We start from the raw sequence: 18,599 nt of genomic DNA on the forward strand, positions 1-18,599 counted from the left end.
AAATCACAAAACCGCCTAACTACTAGGCGGTATCCCATGCAAGCACTGACCAGGCCCGGCCCTACTCAGTTTCCCAGATCAGAGGAGATAGAGCACGTTCAGTGTGCTATGGCCTTAGACCGAGGCGGCTGTCAGGTGCCCCAAGAGCTCCGCTTTGCGCCTCCCTTGCGTTCTGACCTGCCCTTCGGGCCTGGGGCCACAGCTCTCGAGCTGGCGCATGCTGCACTTGAGCCGCACGACCCGGACTGGACTCCGACCAACCAGGGCCGGCAGCTCGGGGGCCAGCGGAGGGCGCCACGGCCCCGCACACCACCAGCCCCGGCCAGCACCCGTCTGGCCCGGCCGGGGGCCTGGCGTGCCTGCGGGACCTGGAGTGGGGGGAGGTGGGGTGGGTAGAGCAGCGAGGACGTCTCGGTGCCCCCTCACTCCCTGTCCCCCACCATCCCGTTCGCTGCTCAGGGTGACGTGGCTCCAGACGAGCGGGGCTTCTGCCCGGGGCCGCGGTCCCCAGAGCCTCCTGCGGGCTTAGAGGCAGCCCAGGCGGGGCCCCAGTCGCACATCCTGCCCGCTGCACAAACCCCCTGGAGCGCCTCAGCCCCGCCTTTTCGCCCCACCGAGACCCGCCCTGCCCCCACTCTGCCAGCCCAGCAAAAGTCTTTCCTGAGAGAGCAGAGGAGCAAAAGCCAGGCACACGGACAGGCACTCGCACGCACCCACGCCAGGTGAGACAGAGGCAGAAAGAGACGAGGTTTCAGAGAGAGACTCGAAGAGAGTTTGTGGGCAGGGGGGGAATCGGGCAGAATGCCGGGCAGCTGCAGAGGCCACCCGGCCCTGAGCAGCGAATGCGATGGGGGCAGGGGGATGCCGATGAGTAGGGGCAGGCCTGGAGAGGCCCAGGGTGCGAGGGCACCTGAGATCTCCTCGCTCCGCACCCCGCCCCCGTTCTCCCAACCCCCTGCACGCACGCCACGCCCGGGCGCTCTGACACTAGCTTCTCCGGAGTGTGGTCACCTGAGTTTCTATCCTTGTGCTCAACTGAGTGATGACAGTGTATTTAACAGCTAGGTCATTTCCAAATAAATTAAGCTTAGTGTTTCACAGGACACCCGGACATGAATGCAGAGACCAGCACGGATGCTTGGACACCAACCTTGGTAACTGGACAACCAATGGGAAATTACTGTCTGACTCAGAAGAGAGAAAGAAACCCAAACAGATGGAATGAAATGAATCGAAACACAAACTTTGCAACTCACACCCTAATTCAATTACAAAAAAAAAAAAAAAAAAAAAGAAAGAAAACAACACTATAACCAGTTTAGAAAAACAATAGACTTCTCCATGACCTTTGGTCGGGTGAGGAGTTCTAGCACACGACAAAATAAGCCACCTTTTCCAAATCGTGAATATGTTAGTTCACACATTGACTTTTACATTGAAATGTGTAACAAATAAACTTAAAATCATTGACTCACTACATAAGCATGGAAGTATTTTAAACATAAAATATGTTCTATAGTATTCAAGAAGCATTTGGCACATGTCTCACTGTATGAGACCCAAAAATGGAACTTAGTTGAAGAGTCAGGATAGTCTAAAAATGAATCCCTAACTAAAAGGAATACACAGGATTATTCTAGATAAAAAAGGTTAAAGAAGAGAAACTAGAAATCAGTCAATAAATGTTTTAGGGGTTAGGTTAGAGTGACTAGCCTCTGTGTGACTTTTTAAATTTTTCATGTTTGCATCTTCCAAATTTTCCATGCTGAGAATAATACTTTCATATCAGTTTCAAAATCAGTCTCACACTAAAGACACTAAGACTGGAATAAGAAATAAGAAATGCTTGGGGGGTAAAAAAAATGCTTGAACTAAAGGTGGTACTGATGAAATTATTTGCAGGGCAGCCAAGGAGTCACAGATGTAGAGAACAGACTTATGGACATGGGCAGGGGGGAGGAAGGAGAGGGTCAGATGAATGCAGAGTAACATGAAAATATATTACCATACGTAAAAACAGATGCCAATGAAATTTGCTGTATGACTCAGGGGACTCAAACAGGGGCTCTGCAACAAGCTAGGGGTGGAGTGCGGAGGGAAATGGGAGAGAGGTTCAGGAGGGAGGAGACATATGTATACCTGTGGCTCATTCATGCTGATGTTTGGCAACAAAATTCTGTAAAGCAACTATCCTTCAATTGAAAGAAAAAGTCATGTTTGGACTTACCAGACAAGGTCTTGTGTACTTCTAGCATGGCCTTCTGTTTCGTGCTGCCCCCCTTAACTCATTCTTCCATATCATTAAACAGACTAGTCAAGTTTTTGCCAAAAATATCTTGAGCTCCTGCATTATGCTGATCCACTGCCTTCTCACGATCCAGTTTAGAATGGAGACCAAAGAAACCTTTTGTCGTGTCTTCAAGTATTTGAGGCCACACTATGTGACTGTTAAAAATAAATGTGGATAAGACGGATATGACTAAAGCAATCTAATGACAATATCTGTGCTTCAGGAAAGACTTCTGCAGAGAACTAGTAAATTTTATATATAGTATGAGAAGAATTTTTTAAATGCATGCCAACGTTTATTTCTCCTCCGCTAGCCATGTGGACAAGGAAAACTGAGTTTACCAATCAATGTCCATAGTTATGCTCCCTCACCGATTTTTACCCAATATGTGTTACACAGGCAGGAGACCCTGGTTCAGTTCCTGGGTCAGGAAGATCCGCTGTAGAAGTGATAGGCTACCCACTCCAGTAGTAGTGGGCTTTCCTTGTGGCTTAGTTGGTAAAGAATCATTCCTGTTTCACAAGACTAGCTCAACTCCTCTCAAAGCAAATACAGGATGGTAATAACTATTCAGGACAAAGCTGATTCTGTATATTTATAGAACTCACTCATGAGCTTGACAGAGGTACTAGATCTGTTACCACATTTCTTTTTCTAAATAATATCCGCATGTGCAGGTGAAAGTGGCTCAGATCGTGCCTGACTCTTTGCGGCCCCATGGACTACAGAGTCCGTGGAATTCTCTAGGCCAGAATACTGGAGTGGGTAGCCTATCCCTTCTCCAGGGGATCTTCCCGACCCAGGACTGAAAGCGGGGTCTCCTGTGTTGCAGGCAGATTCTTTACCAACTGAGCTAGTAGGTCTTCCCTGGTTGCTCAGTTGCTAAAGAATATCTGCATAACTGTCTATCCACTTGGTATTAGCAATCTGTCTGTGAGAAGGGCCGGTCATAAGCAGCTTCTGTGAGAAAACAGAAGCATGTCTGTCTGACTTGCTTCTCCGTGGAGCTTTCACTCTTCTTGCGCTAGTGCACATGGCAAGTATTAGGTTCGATTTCTAAGTGAGAAACTAATGGCTACATTCACAGCTGGCCACTGAGGTACTTAATGGGAGAGGCGAACCCAGCTCTCCCAAGCAGTAGCCAACATGAAATCAGCTATTGTCATTGTAGCCAAGTTCCTTGAATTTGTAGTGTTTTTTGCTGTGTTCTTCAAGAAGATGCCTTCACCCTGCCAGTAAGACATATTTCCATAACACATAGCCATGCACTCAATCGATGTGCATCCTCCAGTAAAGCCCAGCCCCGATATCTTAGAGGAGCCTCTCTGCCCATTGTCATAAGCCAGTCTAATTTTGTGTGAGACCGTGAAAACTCAGTGTCTTTTTTACGCTTGTGCTTCTGACGGGAGGTCTGAGAAGGCACTTCTGAGGGTTTATTCCTGCCAGTCGTTGTCATATTTATCGAGTCTTTATTTTATATTTTTTCTTAATTTTTACTTCTACCAGTTTCTTGCTACCAACCCGTCTCCCTCCACCCTCGTGCACACACGATCAGTCATGGAATCCCGTGGACTTCAGCCCGCCAGACTCCTCTGTCCATGGATTTTTCCAGGCAAGATTACTGGAGTGGGTTGCCATTTCCTTCTCCATGTATGGAGTCTTTAAAGATTCCGTCACTGTGGTGTTGCTTCTCAATTTGTATATGCCCTTTCTCCCTAAGTGCAGTAGAAGTCATCCCCACTTCCCAACATGTCTGTCTTCCGACCTCTGCAGAATGTATTGCTTGAGCTCACCACAGCGTCAGGATATTCTAGAAAGCCTTCTGATTGCAGTCTCTTCAGGAGGTTACAAGTGTTAAACCTCAGGATTTTACAAAGCACTTTTTACAACCTCAGCTGAAAGGGAAGTCAACACTCAGTGAAAGTCACAGGCTTCCATGGCCTGGACTTGATTATGGGTTGTGCTTTCATAATCATCGTGTTTCATATATCAACTAAGATGTCACTGAGAATTTTTTTTTTCTCATCGTTCTATCTTTCATGTTTATTTAGATATATTATGGGTTTTCCTATATATCCACCATTAGGGATGAGGTTCTTAAGTCAGTAGAACTTACTGCACCTGACTTCCAGTTAGCTGTGTTAGGACAGGAAAAAGAATGACCAGCTGCTGGATTCTTAAGGTTATGTGTGAAAACATTATTCGTTTTCCTGTGTGCAGTCATCCGATTCTAACTTTCTGAAGTAGGCATTCAGAAAAATCACAAAACCGCCTAACTACAAGGCGGTCTTCCATGCAAGTACTGACCAGGCCCGGCCCTACTCAATTTCCCAGATCAGAGGAGATAGGGCACATTCAGGGTGCTATGGCCTTAGACCGAGGCGGCTGTCAGGCGCCCCAAGAGCTCCGCGTTGCGCCTCCCTTACGTTCTGACCTGCCCTTCGGGCCTGGGGCCACAGCTCTCGAGCTGGCGCGCGCCGCACTTGAGCCGCATGACCCGCGACTGGACTCCGACCAACCAGGGCCGGCAGCTCAGGGGCCAGCGGAGGGCGCCACGGCCCCGCACACCGCCAGCCCCGGCCAGCACCCGTCTGGCCCGGCCGGGTCCTGGCATACATGCGGGACCTGGGGTGGGGGGAGGGGGGGTGGGTAGAGCAGCTAGGACGTCTCGGTGCCCCCTCACCCCCTGCCCCCCACCATCCCGTTCGCTGCTCAGGGTGACGTGGCTCCGGACGAGCGGGGCTTCGGCCCGGGGCCGCGATCCCAGGAGCCTCCTGCGGACTTAGAGGCAGCCCAGCCGGGGCCCCAGGCGCACATCCTGCCCGCTGCACAAACCCCCTGGAGCGCCTCAGCCCCGCCTTTTCGCCCCACCGAGACCCGCCCTGCCCCCACTCTGCCGGCCCAGCACAAGTCTTTCCTGAGAGAGCAGGCAAGCGAAAGCCAGGCACATGGACAGGCACTCGCCCGCACCCACGCCAGGTGAGACAGATGCAGAAAGAGACGAGGGCTCAGAGAGAGACTCGAAGACAGCTTGTGGGCAGGGGGGGACTCGGGCAGGATGCCGGGCAGCTGCAGAGGCCACCCGGCCCTGAGAAGCGAATGCGATGGGGGCATGGGGAAGCCGCTGAGTAGGGGCAGGCCTGGAGAGGCCCAGGGTGCGAGGGTACCTGAGATCTCCTTGCTCCGCGCCCTGCCCCCGTCCTCCCAACCCCCTGCACGCACACCAGGCCGGGGCGCTCTGACACTAGTTTCTCCGGAGTTTGGTCACCTGAATTTCAATCCTTGTGCTCAACTGAGTGATGACAGTGTATTGAACAGCTAGGTCATTTCCAAATAAATTAAGCTTAGTGTTTCACAGGACACCCGGACATGAATGCAGAGACCAGCACGGATGCATGGACACCAACCTTGGTAACTGGACAACCAATGGGAAATTACTGTCTGACTCAGGAGAGAGAAAGAACCTCGAACAGATGGAATGAAATGAACAGAAACACAAACTTTGCAACTTAAACCCTAATTCAATTACAAAAAAAAAAAAAAAACCAACAACACTATAACCATTTTAGGAAAACAATAGACTTCTCCATGACCTTTGGTCGGGTGTGGAGTTCTAGCACACGACAAAAAAGCCACCTTTTCCAAATCTTGAATATGTTAGTTCACACATTGACTTTTACATTGAAATGTGTAACAAATAAACTTAAAATCATTGACTCACTACATAAGCCTGGAAGTATTTTAAACATAAAATATGTTCTATAGTATTCAGGAAGCATTTGGCACATGTCTCACTGTATGAGACCTAAAACTGGAATTTAGTTGAAGAGTCAGGATAGTCTAAAAATGAATCCCTAACTAAAAGGAATACACAGGATTATTGTAGATAAAAAAGTTTAAAGAAGAGAAACTAGAAATCAGTAAATAAATGTTTTAGGGGTTAGCTCAGAGTGGCTAGCCTCTGCGTGACTTTTTAAATTTTCCATGTTGCATCTTCCAAATTTTCCATGCTGAGAATAATACTTTCATATCAGTTTCGAAATCAGTCTCACACTAAAGACACTAAGACTGGAATAAGAAATAAGAAATGCTTGGGGGGGGGGAAGAAATGCTTGAACTAAAGGTGGTACTGATGAAATTATTTGCAGGGTAGCCAAGGAGTCACAGATGTAGAGAACAGACTTATGGACATGGGCAAGGGGGAGGAAGGAGAGGGTCAGATGTATGCAGAGTAACATGAAAATATATTACCTTACGTAAAAACAGATGCCAATGAAATTTGCTGTATGACTCAGGGGCTCTGCAACAAGCTAGGGGTGGAAGGGGAGGGAAATGGGAGAGAGGTTCAGGAGGGAGGAGACATATGTATACCTGTGGCTCATTCATGCTGATGTTTGGCAACAAAATTCTGTAAAGCAACTATCCTTCAATTGAAAGAAAAAGTCATGTTTGGACTTACCAAACAAGGTCTTGTGTACTTCTAGCATGGCCTTCTGTTTCGTGCTGCCACCATTAACTCATTCTTCCATATCATTAAACAGACTAGTCAAGTTTTTGCCAAAAATATCTTGAGCTCCTGCATTATGCTGATCCACTGCCTTCTCACGATCCAGTTTAGAATGGAGACCAAAGAAAACTTTTGTCGTGTCTTCAAGTATTTGAGGCCACACTATGTGACTTTTAAAAATAAATGTGGATAAGATGGATATGACCAAAGCAATCTAATGACAATATCTGTGCTTCATTCAAGACTTCTGCAGAGAACTAGTAAATTTTATATATAGTATCAGAAGAATTTTTTAAATGCATGCCAACGTTTATTTCTCCTCCGCTAGCCATCTGGACAAGGAAAACTGAGTTTACCAATCAATGTCCATAGTTATGCTCACTCACCGATTTTTACCCAATATGTGTTACTCAGGCAGGAGACCCTGGTTCAGTTCCTGGGTCAGGAAGATCCGCTGGACAAGGGATAGGCTACACACTCCAGTAGTAGTGGGCTTTCCTTGTGGCTTAGTTGGTAAAGAATCATTCCTCTTTCACAAGACTAGCTCAACTCCTTTCAAAGCAAATACAGGATGGTAATAACTATGCAGGACAAAGCTGATTCTGTATATTTATAGTACTCACTCATGAGCTTGACAGAGGTACTAGATCTGTTACCACATTTCTTGTTCTAAGTAATCTCCGCATTTGCAGGTGAAAGTGGCTCAGTTCGTGCCTGACTCTTTGCGGCCCCATGGACTATAGAGTCCGTGGAATTCTCTAGGCCAGAATACTGGAGTGGGTAGCATATCCCTTCTCCAGGGGATCTTCCCGACCCAGGACTGAAAGCGGGGTCTCCTGCGTTGCAGGCAGATTCTTTACCAACTGAGCTAGTAGGGCTTCCCTGGTCGCTGAGTTGCTAAAGAATATCTGCATAACTGTCTATCCATTTGGCATTAGCAATCTGTCTGTGAGCAGGGCCGGTCATAAGCAGCTTCTGTGAGAAAACAGAAGCATGTCTGTCTGACTTGCTTCTCCGCGGAGCTTTCACTGTTCTTGCGCTAGTGCACATGGCAAGTATTAGGTTCGGTTTCTAAGTGAGAAACTAATGGCTACATTCACAGCTGGCCACTGAGGTACTTAATGGGAGAGGCGAACCCAGCTCTGCCAAGCAGTAGCCAACATGAAATCAGCTATTGTCATTGTAGCCAAGTTCCTTGAGTTTGTAGTGTTATTTCCTGTGTGTTTCAAGAAGATGCCTTCACCCTGCCAGTAAGACATATTTCCATAACACATAGCCATGCACTCAATCGATGTGCATCCTCCAGTAAAGCCCAGCCCCGATGTCTTAGAGGAGCCTATCTGCCCATTGTCATAAGCCAGTCTAATTTTGTGTGAGACCGTGAAAACTCAGTGTCTTTATTACGCTTGTGTTTCTGACGGGAGGTCTGAGAAGGCACTTCTGAAGGTTTATTCCTACCAGTCGTTGTCATATTTATCAAGTCTTTATTTTATATTTTTTCTTATTTTTTAATTCTACCAGTTTCTTGCTACCAACCCGTCTCCCTCCACCCTCGTGCACACACGATCAGTCATGGAATCCCGTGGACTTCAGCCCGCCAGACTCCTCTGTCCATGGATTTTTCCAAGCAAGAATACTGGAGTGGGTTGCCATTTCCTTTTCCATGTATGGAGTCTTTAAAGATTCCGTCACTGAGGTGTTGCTTCTCCACTTGTACATGCCCTTTCTCCCTAAGTGCAGTAGAAGTCATCCCCACTTCCCAACATGTCTGTCTTCCGACCTCTGCAGAATATATTGCTTGAGCTCACCACAGCGTCAGGATATTCTAGAAATCCTTGAGATTGCAGTCTCTTCGGGAGGTTACAAGTGCTTCAAACCTCAGGATTTTACAAAGCACTTTTTACAACCTCAGCTGAAAGGGAAGCCAACACTCAGTGAAAGTCACAGGCTTCCATGGCCTGGACTTGATTATGGGTTGTGCTTTCATAATCATCGTGTTTCATATACCAACTAAGATGTCACTGAGAATTTTTTTTTTCTCATCTTTCTATCTTTCATGTTTATTTAGATATATTATGGGTTTTCCTATATACCTTCCGTTAGGGATGAGGGTCTTAAGTCAGTAGAACTTACTGCAACTGACTTCCAGTTAGCTGTGTTAGGACAGGAAAAAGAATGACCAGCTGCTGGATTCTTAAGTTTATGTACAAAAACATTATTCGTTTTCCTGTGTGCAGTCATCCGATTCTAACTTTCTGAAGTAGGCATTCAGAAAAATCACAAAACCGCCTAACTACAAGGCGGTCTCCCATGCAAGTACTGACCAGGCCCGGCCCTACTCAATTTCCCAGATCAGAGGAGATAGGGCACGTTCAGGGTGCTATGGCTTTAGACCTAGGCGGCTGTCAGGCGCCCAAAGAGCTCCGCCTTGCGCCTCCCTTGCGTTCTGACCTGCCCTTCGGGCCTGGGGCCACAGATCTCGAGCTGGCGCATGCTGCACTTGAGCCGCACGACCCGGACTGGACTCCGACCAACCAGGGCCGGCAGCTCGGGGGACAGCGGAGGGCGCCACGGCCCCGCATACCGCCAGCCCCGGCCAGCACCCGTCTGGCCCGGCCGGGGCCTGGCGTGCCTGCGGGACCAGTGGTGGGGGTGGGTGGGTAGAGCAGCGAGGACGTCGTGGTGCCCCCTCACTCCCTGCCCCCCACCATTCCGTTCGCTGCTCAGGGTGACGTGGCTCCGAACGAGCGTGGCTTCGGCCCTGGCCCGCGGTACCCGGAACCTCCTGCGGACTTAGAGGCCGCCCAGCCGGGGCGCCAGGTGCAGGTCCTGCCCGCTGCGCAAACCCCCTGGAGCGCCTCAGCCCTGCCTTTTCGCCCTACTGAGACCCGCCCTGCCCCCACTCTGCCAGCCCAGCACACGTCTTTCCTGAGAGAGCAGAGGAGCGATAGCCAGGCACACGGACAGGCACTCGCACGCACCCACGCCAGGTGAGACAGAGGCAGAAAGAGACGAGGGCTCAGAGAGAGACTCGAAGACAGCTTGTGGGCAGGGGGGGACTCGGGCAGGATGCCGGGCAGCTGCAGAGGCCACACGGTCCTGAGCAGGTAATGCGATGGGGGCAGGGGGAACCCGCTGAGTAGGGGCGGGCCTGGAGAGGCCCAGGGTGCGAGGGCACCTGAGATCTCCTTGCTCCGTGCCCTGTCCCCGTCCTCCCTACCCCCTGCATGCACATCACGCCTGGGCGCTCTGACACTAGCTTCTCCGGAGTTTGGTCACCTGAATTTCTATCCTTGTGCTCAAATGAGTGATGACAGTGTATTGAACAGCTAGGTCATTTCCAAATAAATTAAGCTTAGTGTTTCACAGGACACCCGGACATGAATGCAGAGACCAGCACGGATGCATGGACACCAACCTTGGTAACTGGACAACCAATGGGAAATTACTGTCTGACTCAGGAGAGAGAAAGAATCCCAAACAGATGGAATGAAATGAACAGAAACACAAACTTTGCAACTCACACCCTAATTCAATTACAAAAAAAAAAAAAAAAATCAATATAACCATTTTAGAAAAACAATAGACCTCTCCATGACCTTTGGTCGGGTGAGGAGTTCTAGCACACGACAAAAAAAGCCACCTTTTCCAAATCGTGAATATGTTAGTTCACACATTGAGTTTTACATTGAAATGTGTAACAAATAAACTTAAAATCATTGACTCACTACATAAGCATGGAAGTATTTTAAACATAAAATATGTTCTATAGTATTCAGGAAGCATTTGGCACATGTCTCACTGTATGAGACCCAAAACTGGAATTTAGTTGAAGAGTCAGGATAGTCTAAAAATGAATCCCTAACTAAAAGGAATACACAGGATTATTGTAGATAAAAAAGGTAAAAGAATAGAAACTAGAAATCAGTCAATAAATGTTTGAGGGGTTAGCTTATAGTGACTAGCCTCTGCGTGACTTTTTAAATTTTTCATTTTTGCATCTTCCAAATTTTCCATGGTGAGAATAATACTTTGATATCAGCTTGAAAAATAGTCTCACACTAAAGAGAGTAAGACTGGAATAAGAAATAAGAAATGTTTGGTGGAAAAAAAAAATGCTTGAACTAAAGGTGGTACTGATGAAATTATTTGCAGGGCAGCCAAGGAGTCACAGATGTAGAGAACAGACTTATGGACATGGGCAGGGGGGAGGAAGGAGAGGGTGAGCTGAATGCAGAGTAACATGAAAATATATTACCATACGTAATAACAGATGCCAATGAAATTTGCTGTATGACTCAGGGGACTCAAACAGGGGCTCTGCAACAAGCTAGGGGTGGAATGGGGAGGGAAATGGGAGAGAGGTTCAGGAGGGAGGAAACATATGTATACCTGTGGCTCATTCATGCTGATGTTTGGCAACAAAATTCTGTAAAGCAACTATCTTTCAATTGAAAGAAAAAGTCATGTTTGGACTTACCAAACAAGGTCTTGTGTACTTCTAGCATGGCCTTCTGTTTCGTGCTGCCACCCTTAACTCATTCTTCCATATCATTAAACAGAGTAGTCAAGTTTTTGCCAAAAATATCTTGAGCTCCTGCATTATGCTGATCCACTGCCTTCTCACGATCCAGTTTAGAATGGAGACCAAAGAAACCTTTTGTCGTGTCTTCAAGTATTTGAGGCCACACTATGTGACTTTTAAAAATCAATGTGGATAAGACGGATATGACCTAAGCATTCTAATGACAATATCTGTGCTTCATTAAAGACTTCTGCAGAGAACTAGTAAATTTTATATATAGTATCAGAAGAATTTTTTAAATGCATGCCAACGATTATTTCTTCTTCGCTAGCCATCTGGACAAGGAAAACTGAGTTTACCAATCAATGTCCATAGTTATGCTCACTCACCGATTTTTACCCAATATGTGTTACTCAGGCAGGAGACCATGGTTGAGTTCCTGGGTCAGGAAGATCCGCTGGAGAAGGGATAGGCTACCCACTCCAGTATTAGTGGGCTTTCCTTGTGGCTCAGTTGGTAAAGAATCATTCCTCTTTCACAAGACTAGCTCAACTCCTCTCAAAGCAAATACAGGATGGTAATAACTATGCAGGACAAAGCTGATTCTGTATATTTATAGTACTCACTCATGAGCTTGACAGAGGTACTAGATATGTTACCACATTTCTTTTTCTAAGTAATATCCGCATGTGCAGGTGAAAGTGGCTCAGTTCGTGCCTGACTCTTTGCGGCCCCAAGGACTATAGAGTCCGTGGAATTCTCTAGGCCAGAATACTGGAGTGGGTAGCCTATCCCTTCTCCAGGGGATCTTCCCGACCCAGGACTGAAAGCGGGGTCTCCTGCGTTGCAGGCAGATTCTTTAGCAACTGAGCTAGTAGGGCTTCCCTGGTGGCTCAATTGCTAAAGAATATCTGCATAACTGTCTATCGATTTGGCATTAGCAATCTGTCTGTGAGCAGGGCCGGTCATAAGCAGCTTCTGTGAGAAAACAGAAGCATGTCTGTCTGACTTGCTTCTCCGCGGAGCTTTCAATGTTCTTGCGCTAGTGCACATGGCAAGTATTAGGTTCGGTTTCTAAGTGAGAAACTAATGGCTACATTCACAGCTGGCCACTGAGGTACTTAATGGGAGAGACGAACCCAGCTCTGCCAAGCAGTAGCCGACATGAAATCAGCTAATTTCATTGTAGCCAAGTTCCTTGAATTTGTAGTGTTATTTGCTGTGTTCTTCAAGAAGACGCCTTCGCCCAGCCAGTAAGAAATATTTCCATAACACACAGCCATGCACTCAATCGAAGTGCATCCTCCAGTAAAGCCCAGCCCCGATGTCTTAGAGGAGCCTCTCTGCCCATTGTCAGAAGCCAGTCTAATTTTGTGTGAGACCGTGAAAACTCAGTGTCTTTATTACTCTTGTGCTTCTGATGGGAGGTCTGAGAAGGCACTTCTGAAGGTTTATTCCTACCAGTCATTGTAATATTTATCGAGTCTTTATTTTATATTTTTTCTTATTTTTTACTTCTACCAGTTTCTTGCTACCAACCCGTCTCCCTCCACCCTCGTGCACACACGATCAGTCATGGAATCCCGTGGACTTCAGCCCGCCAGACTCCTCTGTCCATGGATTTTTCCAGGCAAGAATACTGGAGTGGGTTGCCATTTCCTTCTCCATGTATGGAGTCTTTAAAGATTCCGTCACTGAGGTTTTGCTTCTCCACTTGTACATGCCCTTTCTCCCTAAGTGCAGTAGAAGTCATCCCCACATCCAAACATGTCTGTCTTCCGACCTCTGCAGAATGTTTTGCTTGAGCTCACCACAGCGTCAGGATATTCTAGAAAGCCTTCTGATTGCAATCTCCTCAGGAGGTTACAAATGTTTCAAACCTCAGGATTTTACAAAGCACTTTTTACAACCTCAGCTGAAAGGGAAGTCAACACTCAGTGAAAGTCACAGGCTTCCATGGCCTGGACTTGATTATGGGTTGTGCTTTCATAATCATCGTGTTTCCTATACCAACTAAGATGTCACTGAGAATTTTTTTTTTCTCATCTTTCTATCTTTCATGCTTATTTAGATATATTATGGGTTTTCCTATATACCTTCCATTAGGGATGAGGGTCTTAAGTCAGTACAACTTACAGCAAGTGACTTCCAGTTAGCTGTGTTAGGACAGGAAAAAGAATGACCAGCTGCTGGATTCTTAAGATTATGTACGAAAACATTATTCATTTTCCTGTGTGCAGTCATCCAATACTAACTTTGTGAAGTAGGCATTCAGAAAAATCACAAAACCGCCTAACTACTAGGCGGTATCCCATGCAAGTACTGACCAGGACCGGCCCTACTCAGTTTCCCAGATCAGAGGATATAGAGCACGTTCAGTGTGCTATGGCCTTAGACCGAGGCGGCTGTCAGGTGCCCCAAGAGCTCCGCTTTGCGCCTCCCTTGCGTTCTGACCTGCCCTTTGGGCCTGGGGCCACAGCTCTCGAGCTGGCGCGCGCTGCACTTGAGCCGCACGACCCGGACTGGACTCCGACCAACCAGGGCCGGCAGCTCGGGGGACAGCGGAGGGCACCACGGCCCCGCACACCACCAGCCCCGGCCAGCACCCGTCTGGCCCGGCCAGGGGCCTGGCGTGCCTGCGGGACCTGGTGTGGGGGGAGGTGGGGTGGGTAGAGCAGCGAGGACGTCTCGGTGCCCCCTCACTCCCTGCCCCCCACCATCCCGGTCGCTGCTCAGGGTGACGTGGCTCCAGACGAGCGGGGCTTCCGCCCGGGGCCGCGGTCCCCAGAGCCTCCTGCGGGTTTAGAGGCAGCCCAGGCGGGGCCCCAGTCGCACATCCTGCCCGCTGCGCAAACCCCCTGGAGCGCCTCAGCCCCGCCTTTTCGCCCCACCGAGACCCGCCCTGCCCCCACTCTGCCAGCCCAGCAAAAGTCTTTCCTGAGAGAGCAGAGGAGCGAAAGCCAGGCACACGGACAGGCACTCGCACGCACCCACGCCAGGTGAGACAGAGGCAGAAAGAGACGAGGTTTCAGAGAGAGACTCGAAGACAGTTTGTGGGCAGGGGGGGACTCGGGCAGAATGCCGGGCAGCTGCAGAGGCCACCCGGCCCTGAGCAGCGAATGCGATGGGGGCAGGGGGAAGCTGCTGAGTAGGGGCAGGCCTGGAGAGGCCCAGGGTGCGAGGGCACCTGAGATCTCCTCGCTCCGCACCCCGCCCCCGTTCTCCCAACCCCCTGCACGCACGCCACGCCCGGGCGCTCTGACACTAGCTTCTCCGGAGTGTGGTCACCTGAATTTCTATCCTTGTGCTCAACTGAGTGATGACAGTGTATTTAACAGCTAGGTCATTTCCAAATAAATTAAGCTTAGTGTTTCACAGGACACCCGGACATGAATGCAGAGACCAGCACGGATGCTTGGACACCAACCTTGGTAACTGGACAACCAATGGGAAATTACTGTCTGACTCAGAAGAGAGAAAGAAACCCAAACAGATGGAATGAAATGAACCGAAACACAAACTTTGCAACTCACACCCTAATTCAATTACAAAAAAAAAAAAAAGAAAGAAAACAACACTATAACCATTTTAGAAAAACAATAGACTTCTCCATGACCTTTGGTCGGGTGAGGAGTTCTAGCACACGACAAAATAAGCCACCTTTTCCAAATCGTGAATATGTTATTTCACACATTGACTTTTACATTGAAATGTGTAACAAATAAACTTAAAATCATTGACTCACTACATAAGCATGGAAGTATTTTAAACATAAAATATGTTCTATAGTATTCAAGAAGCATTTGGCACATGTCTCACTGTATGAGACCCAAAACTGGAACTTAGTTGAAGAGTCAGGATAGTCTAAAAATGAATCCCTAACTAAAAGGAATACACAGGATTATTCTAGATAAAAAAGGTTAAAGAAGAGAAACTAGAAATCAGTCAATAAATGTTTTAGGGGTTAGGTTAGAGTAACTAGCCTCTGTGTGACTTTTCATGTTTGCATCTTCCAAATTTTCCATGCTGAGAATAATACTTTCATATCAGTTTCAAAATCAGTCTCACACTAAAGACACTAAGACTGGAATAAGAAATAAGAAATGCTTGGGGGGTAAAAAAAATGCTTGAACTAAAGGTGGTACTGATGAAATTATTTGCAGGGCAGCCAAGGAGTCACAGATGTAGAGAACAGACTTATGGACATGGGCAGGGGGGAGGAAGGAGAGGGTCAGATGAATGCAGAGTAACATGAAAATATATTACCATACGTAAAAACAGATGCCAATGAAATTTGCTGTATGACTCAGGGGACTCAAACAGGGGCTCTGCAACAAACTAGGGGTGGAGTGCGGAGGGAAATGGAAGAGAGGTTCAGGAGGGAGGAGACATATGTATACCTGTGGCTCATTCATGCTGATGTTTGGCAACAAAATTCTGTAAAGCAACTATCCTTCAATTGAAAGAAAAAGTCATGTTTGGACTTACCAGACAAGGTCTTGTGTACTTCTAGCATGGCCTTCTGTTTCGTGCTGCCCCCCTTAACTCATTCTTCCATATCATTAAACAGACTAGTCAAGTTTTTGCCAAAAATATCTTGAGCTCCTGCATTATGCTGATCCACTGCCTTCTCACGATCCAGTTTAGAATGGAGACCAAAGAAACCTTTTGTCGTGTCTTCAAGTATTTGAGGCCCCACTATGTGACTGTTAAAAATAAATGTGGATAAGACGGATATGACTAAAGCAATCTAATGACAATATCTGTGCTTCAGGAAAGACTTCTGCAGAGAACTAGTAAATTTTATATATAGTATGAGAAGAATTTTTTAAATGCATGCCAACGTTTATTTCTCCTCCGCTAGCCATGTGGACAAGGAAAACTGAGTTTACCAATCAATGTCCATAGTTATGCTCCCTCACCGATTTTTACCCAATATGTGTTACACAGGCAGGAGACCCTGGTTCAGTTCCTGGGTCAGGAAGATCCGCTGGACAAGGGATAGGCTACCCACTCCAGTAGTAGTGGGCTTTCCTTGTGGCTTAGTTGGTAAAGAATCATTCCTGTTTCACAAGACTAGCTCAACTCCTCTCAAAGCAAATACAGGATGGTAATAACTATTCAGGACAAAGCTGATTCTGTATATTTATAGTACTCACTCATGAGCTTGACAGAGGTACTAGATCTGTTACCACATTTCTTTTTCTAAATAATATCCGCATGTGCAGGTGAAAGTGGCTCAGATCGTGCCTGACTCTTTGCGGCCCCATGGACTACAGAGTCCGTGGAATTCTCTAGGCCAGAATACTGGAGTGGGTAGCCTATCCCTTCTCCAGGGGATCTTCCCGACCCAGGACTGAAAGCGGGGTCTCCTGTGCTGCAGGCAGATTCTTTACCAACTGAGCTAGTAGGGCTTCCCTGGTTGCTCAGTTGCTAAAGAATATCTGCATAACTGTCTATCCACTTGGCATTAGCAATCTGTCTGTGAGAAGGGCCGGTCATAAGCAGCTTCTGTGAGAAAACAGAAACATGTCTGTCTGACTTGCTTCTCCGTGGAGCTTTCACTCTTCTTGCGCTAGTGCACATGGCAAGTATTAGGTTCGATTTCTAAGTGAGAAACTAATGGCTACATTCACAGCTGGCCACTGAGGTACTTAATGGGAGAGGCGAACCCAGCTCTCCCAAGCAGTAGCCAACATGAAATCAGCTATTGTCATTGTAGCCAAGTTCCTTGAATTTGTAGTGTTTTTTGCTGTGTTCTTCAAGAAGATGCCTTCACCCTGCCAGTAAGACATATTTCCATAACACATAGCCATGCACTCAATCGATGTGCATCCTCCAGTAAAGCCCAGCCCCGATGTCTTAGAGGAGCCTCTCTGCCCATTGTCATAAACCAGTCTAATTTTGTGTGAGACCGTGAAAACTCAGTGTCTTTTTTACGCTTGTGCTTCTGACGGGAGGTCTGAGAAGGCACTTCTGAGGGTTTATTCCTGCCAGTCGTTGTCATATTTATCGAGTCTTTATTTTATATTTTTTCTTAATTTTTACTTCTACCAGTTTCTTGCTACCAACCCGTCTCCCTCCACCCTCGTGCACACACGATCAGTCATGGAATCCCGTGGACTTCAGCCCGCCAGACTCCTCTGTCCATGGATTTTTCCAGGCAAGATTACTGGAGTGGGTTGCCATTTCCTTCTCCATGTATGGAGTCTTTAAAGATTCCGTCACTGAGGTGTTGCTTCTCAACTTGTATATGCCCTTTCTCCCTAAGTGCAGTAGAAGTCATCCCCACTTCCCAACATGTCTGTCTTCCGACCTCTGCAGAATGTATTGCTTGAGCTCACCACAGCATCAGGATATTCTAGAAAGCCTTCTGATTGCAGTCTCTTCAGGAGGTTACAAGTGTTAAACCTCAGGATTTTACAAAGCACTTTTTACAACCTCAGCTGAAAGGGAAGTCAACACTCAGTGAAAGTCACAGGCTTCCATGGCCTGGACTTGATTATGGGTTGTGCTTTCATAATCATCGTGTTTCATATATCAACTAAGATGTCACTGAGAATTTTTTTTTTCTCATCGTTCTATCTTTCATGTTTATTTAGATATATTATGGGTTTTCCTATATATCCTCCATTAGGGATGAGGTTCTTAAGTCAGTAGAACTTACTGCACCTGACTTCCAGTTAGCTGTGTTAGGACAGGAAAAAGAATGAGCAGCTGCTGGATTCTTAAGGTTATGTGCGAAAACATTATTCGTTTTCCTGTGTGCAGTCATCCGATTCTAACTTTCTGAAGTAGGCATTCAGAAAAATCACAAAACCGCCTAACTACAAGGCGGTCTCCCATGCAAGTACTGACCAGGCCCGGCCCTACTCAATTTCCCAGATCAGAGGAGATAGGGCACGTTCAGGGTGCTATGGCCTTAGACCGAGGCGGCTGTCAGGCGCCCCAAGAGCTCCGCGTTGCGCCTCCCTTGCGTTCTGACCTGCCCTTCGGGCCTGGGGCCACAGCTCTCGAGCTGGCGCGCGCCGCACTTGAGCCGCATGACCCGCGACTGGACTCCGACCAACCAGGGCCGGCAGCTCAGGGGCCAGCGGAGGGCGCCACGGCCCCACACACCGCCAGCCCCGGCCAGCACCCGTCTGGCCCGGCCGGGTCCTGGCATACCTGCGGGACCTGGGGTGGGGGGAGGGGGGGTGGGTAGAGCAGCGAGGACGTCTCGGTGCCCCCTCACCCCCTGCCCCCCACCATCCCGTTCGCTGCTCAGGGTGACGTGG

Source organism: Muntiacus reevesi, chromosome 1, assembly GCF_963930625.1.
Source record: "Muntiacus reevesi chromosome 1, mMunRee1.1, whole genome shotgun sequence".
In the NCBI taxonomy this organism is placed as follows: Eukaryota; Metazoa; Chordata; class Mammalia; order Artiodactyla; family Cervidae; genus Muntiacus; species Muntiacus reevesi.